Source organism: Zingiber officinale, chromosome 4A (assembly GCF_018446385.1).
Source record: "Zingiber officinale cultivar Zhangliang chromosome 4A, Zo_v1.1, whole genome shotgun sequence".
NCBI lineage: Eukaryota > Viridiplantae > Streptophyta > Magnoliopsida > Zingiberales > Zingiberaceae > Zingiber > Zingiber officinale.
The window spans coordinates 106,612,340-106,617,660 of NC_055992.1; the positions used below are offsets into that span (position 1 = coordinate 106,612,340).

A 5,321-nucleotide genomic window follows, 5' to 3' on the forward strand; every position below is an offset into this window, starting at 1 on the left:
AAATGTGCTGATTATGCATAACTATGAAGTGTACATATGATTGTTATGAGTTGAAGGAGTTCTATGATGGATAGTTCATTTGCTGATAGTGTGAGTATTCACATTTAGATATGGTTATTGTAGGTTTCTTGTGGATTATAGCTATGTAGTTAGCTGTACGTGTCTGATTTACATACTGGATGTATCTTATCGATTTAAATCTGTGACGTGATATGTGCCCTTGTGTTTAGTGTAGTATTTGAGGTATTTTGTTGATTTATAGGATTAGTGAGTGCACTCGTGTCTATCTTGATCTATTGGAAGTATTATGTTGATCTTACTCAAGGTGTATGTATATATGGGGTGAGTATTATTGGAGGTATATTGTCGATTATACCTACGTTGATTTAAGCACACGTGTACGGTATGTATTGTTGGAGATATCACGATGATTTATACCTTTGTTATGAGTATGTTTGGTGTATACAAAATGGAGGATTATGTCGATCATACATATGTTGTGTGTGCACGTGTGCCGGGTGTATGGTTGGTAGCATCATGATGATTCTGCCTATGTTAAATGTAGAATATTAAATGTCTACATTATGACATTGGTTGTTTTACCTTGTCAACTAATTCTCCCATTAGTGGGTGACCGACCCACTAGGAGGATGATAAAGTTGACTATGGATTTGATTTGCTTACTGGGTGGTTATACCCTAGGCTACCCACATTGGTCTGTGGAAGAGAGATCTTGTGCAGTCTCTAGCTAGATAGTTAGGTGCTTGGGGCACTTATGTATTGTTTTTGGTAGAGCGTAGCTCCCATATGTTATGGATTGTTTGTGGTAGAGCGTAGTTTCCACCTATTCTGGATTCCCACATATTTAGGGATTGTTTTGTAGTGGAGCGTTGCTCCTACATATTGCGGATTGTTTGTAGCGGAGCATTGCTCCCATATTTATTGTGGATACATATTTTGGATTATTTGTGGTGGAGCGTTGCTCCCACATATGGAGGATTTCTTGTGGTAGAGCATTGCTCCCACATATGTGGTATTTCGTGTGATAGAGCATTGCTCTCACACTGGAGGTTCTATTCTTTGATGATTATATATCGTTGGTGATTAGATCTGTTTATTGTTGAGGATCTTATTGTTAGGAATGTCTGTGATACGGACATTATGTGTCTTGGTTTTACCACTAGTGCTTGCGGTGCCCTAGATGTTATCATGGACTCGATTATTTGGGTATCCCTAGAATGTTTGGATCGGTTTCCATTGTCTTTGTTGACGATGTTGTGATCTATTTCGGATCTGCGGTGAGTCACGCACGCCATTTTGTATAGTTCTGGAGATGTTTCGACGAGAACATCTATATGCGAAGTTCAGTAGTGCGTTTTGAGATTGTCTTCTGTGAGATTTTTAGGACACATGATGACCAGTAGGAGTATACTATGGTTCCACAGGAGATCGAGTTTGTTTCCGTTGGGAGTAGACGGAGTCTATAGAAGAGGCTCGCAACTTCCTTTGTTTGGCCGATATTTCCGGAGATACGTTGAGAGTTTCTCACGGATTGCTATGCTACTTACACGCCTGACCAGGAAAGGCGTGAAGTTTACTTGGACTGAGGATTGCAAGACCAGCTTCTAGGAGCTAAAGCGGAGACCAGTGTCGGCTCCGATTTTGGTTTTAACTTTTGGAGAGGACGGATTCGTGCTTTATACCGACGCATCTCTACAGGATTTGGCGCTGTTCTGATGTAGCACGACACGGTAGTCTTCTATATTTTTCGACAGTTGTAGAAGCATGAGTAGAACTACCAGTATATGACTTGTGGTTGGCTGTCATTATTTTGTGCCTTGAAGATTTGGCAGCCTTATCTATACGGTGTTACATTTGAGATTCTCACGGACCATGAGAGTCTCAAATATTTGTTCACTTAGAAAGGAATCTAATCTCTGACAGGGAAGATGGATGGAGTTCTTGAAGGATTTTGATTGTACCATTAGCTATCACCCAGGAAAAACTAATGTGGTTGTCGACGCACATAGCCGGAAGTTTAGAGTGACTTTGGCTTGCCACCGAGTTGTGGCTACAGACAGAGCAGGGTATTCTTGTTACCATGGCTGCTTAGTCGTCGATCAGGACGAGGATCCGAGAGCCCTAGGCTGCTGATCAGTATTGGCAGTTTATTTGCAGCCAGATAGCTTCCGGGTAGCAGACCGAATTCACACGAGACGAGGAGGGTGTTATACATTTTCGAGACAGATTTTTGCGTATTTCAGTCTCATCCGGTCTTATAGAAGTTACTTTCCGAGGATCATCGCTCATGATTTGCTGTCCACCCAGGCGGTACCCGTATGTACCAAGATTTGAGGTGTTTCTATTGGTGGAACGACATGATGAAAAACATCGCGAAATTTGTAGCGAGATGTCTGGTTTGTCAGCAGGTGAAGGATTAGCACCAGATACCTGTCGGATTATTTTAGCAGATTCCTATTCCTGAGTGGAAATGGGAACATATTACCATGGACTTTGTGGTGAGTCTGTCTAGAACACGACGAGGTCATTACATGATTTGGGTAATCGTTGATCGATTAACCGAATCTGCGCACTCGTTAGCGATCCGGAAGACTGATTTCCTGGATCGATTGGTAGATCTGTTTTGTCAGGAGATTATCAGATCACGTGGTGTTCAGTTGACTATTATTTCGGATAGAGACCCCCGGTTCACGTCTCATTTTTGACAGAGTCTGCAGCAGGCCTTGGGCACACAGCTCTGTTTCAGTACAGTTTTCTATCCGCGGACAGATGAACGGTTAGAGCGAACCATTCAGACTCTAGAGGACTTGCTGAGGTCTTGTGTATTGGACTTTGGAGGCAGTTGGGAGGACCAATTGCCATGGGTAGAGTTCGCCTACAACAACGGTTTGCATTCGGCTATCCGGATGCCACCGTTTGAAGCGTTGTATGGTAGGCCTTGTCTAATACCCACCCTCTGGGATGAGGTTGGGGAGGCCAATCATTTGGATCTCATAGAGCTCAGCTTGAGACAGAGTTGGTTCATACTATCAGACGGAGGATGGTAGAGGCATAAGACTGCCAGAAGAGTTATGCTGATCGGAGTCAGAGACTTTTAGAGTTCTCCATTTGCGACCATGTATTTCTGCGAGTTTCACCCACGAAAGGGGTGAAAAGGTTGGCCTAAGAGATAAGCCAGCCTGCGATACATTGGACCTTTCCAGATCTTGGAAAGGGTGGGAGCGGTAGCTTATCGTTTAGCGCTACCACCAGCTTTGGCGGGCACTCACGACGTATTCCATGTGTCTATACTGATGAGGTATATATCCGACTCGACACATGTTCTGATAGATATCATAGTGTCGTTCAGCTTGACGTCACCTTTGAGGAGGTTCCGGTACGGATTCTGGACCGGAAGGAGTGTCAGTTGCGGAACAAGACTATCCAACTAGTTAAAGTCGGATGGCAGCATCATTCAGACGAGGAGGCTATTTGGGAGCTCGAGGATACTATCCGAGCTCGATACCCCTATCTTTTCACTTGAGGTATGTGATTTATTTACTGTTCAGCATTTTATACTCTTTACCTGTTGTTGGTACTTGCTGATAGTAGATAACGAAATTTGGGGACCAAATTTTTATTAGTGGGGGAGAATGTAAAATACCGGAAATTGGCGATTAATGATAAAGGAATTTTTTGAAATTTTTGGAAATTTTTCGGGAATTTTTCGGAGCTCGTACGGACGAGTTAACGGGGATAAAAACGGGGCCCGGAAAAGCCTATTTAGACTACCCCTTTAAGCGAGGAAATGTTTATTTTCATTTATTTCCTTTTCTTTTTTTTCTTTTTCTTTTATTTTCTATTTTTCCTTCGTTTCCTTCCCCAAACTTGCGTCGAGTCCTCTTTTCCCCGCCGATTCCCTGCCCTAACTTCTCCAATCGGCGCCGATTCTCTCCTTATCTCCCTCACACTCACGCTCACTCTCTCTGCCGCCGACCGACGAGAGACAAGGGAAGCCTCGCCTCCGCCCGACTCTTCTTCTCTTCCGACAGTCGCTCTTGCGGAGCGATCTCGCGGGCCACCGTTGGCCGAGTCGCCCATTGCCGATCTCTCCCCTGCGCTTGATTCGCCGGCATCCGAGCCCCTTCCTTCGATCACCGAGAAGAGCCCCTTCCTCTCTTCTTCCGAGCACCGATTAGCCGACCGAATTCTTCTGCTCTAGATCTATTCTGTGTGGTCTTCACTGTGCCCAGCCGATGCTGCCATCTCTTGACTCGAACAACGCCGACCTCCTCCACGTTGTGTACTAGTTCCAGATGCGGAGTCTGTTCTTCCACTGATCTGGAACAAAGATTGGGGTTTTTAGTTTATTGAGGTGGATCTTGTTTCAGTTGAGGGTCTTTTAAGGAGAAGGTGTTAAGGTTAGTGCTACCAGTAAGTTCTCAAATTTGTTTTTTTTCTTGATGTTGTCTTGATGAATCTGTATCATCTATTATTAATTGGAGCAGTAAGGGGGATTCCAGTCAAGTGTTGTGCACTGTGGGAAAAATTTCAGCAAAGAGGTTTAGTTTTGGTTGGAAATTCTGTAGGTTCAAGGATCTTGATGAATTGTTGATTTGGTTTGCTTGTTCTAATTCCAGCAGCAACTATCTCTTGGCGTGGATCAGTGAGTACGAGGGTAGTCTTGTGCTGTGGATTTTCGTGGATCTGGCAGTCATTTACTTCAGCAAATTCCAGCAACTTCATGTTCTTAAACAAGGCTGTAAATTGAGGACGGTGATTCGAGACGGGCGTCTCGACATTTGGATTGGTTTGATTCAATCTACATTGGAGGCGGGTACCTCTTGACTTATCTTTTATGATATTGTCATTGGATATGCATAGTATTTTATAACTACAAGCAATGAATATGTTTGCCTTTGGTATGTCACTGTTTGATATCCATAGCATGTTAGATTTGTCACCTGTGAAGTATCCGTACTTATATCTCGTGATTTGTTGCCATGAGTACCTTATTGCCATGAGTATCTTAGTTTCTAGAGTGACATACCATGCTTTACTGAGGTTAGGGTTAGACTCTGGATTTTTGTTTCTGACATGTATATCCAAATTATCTGATACTTAGGTTTTTATGCCATGCTTGGATTGTGTATTTCTATTGGTATATCATATATGATTCGTGTACCTAGATCTTGTGGTTTTGATCTGTACATATTGTAGGTACATATGCTATGGAAGGGGGATATGTTTAGGATCTAGGTTGTTATGCCATAGAGGACCAGTATACCCTAGATCCGTGGATTTGACATACTGATACTGTG

General features: G+C 43.2%; 1 long non-coding RNA gene across 1 annotated transcript; it reads left to right on the forward strand.

Annotated features, from left to right (window-relative positions):
• Positions 1–4,374: 4,374 nt before the first annotated feature.
• On the forward strand, positions 4,375–4,702 carry LOC121973522. The gene is made up of 3 exons (XR_006109645.1): positions 4,375–4,421; positions 4,509–4,562; positions 4,641–4,702. It is a non-coding gene; the product is annotated as an uncharacterized LOC121973522 (long non-coding RNA).
• The last annotated feature ends 619 nt before the right edge of the window (positions 4,703–5,321 follow it).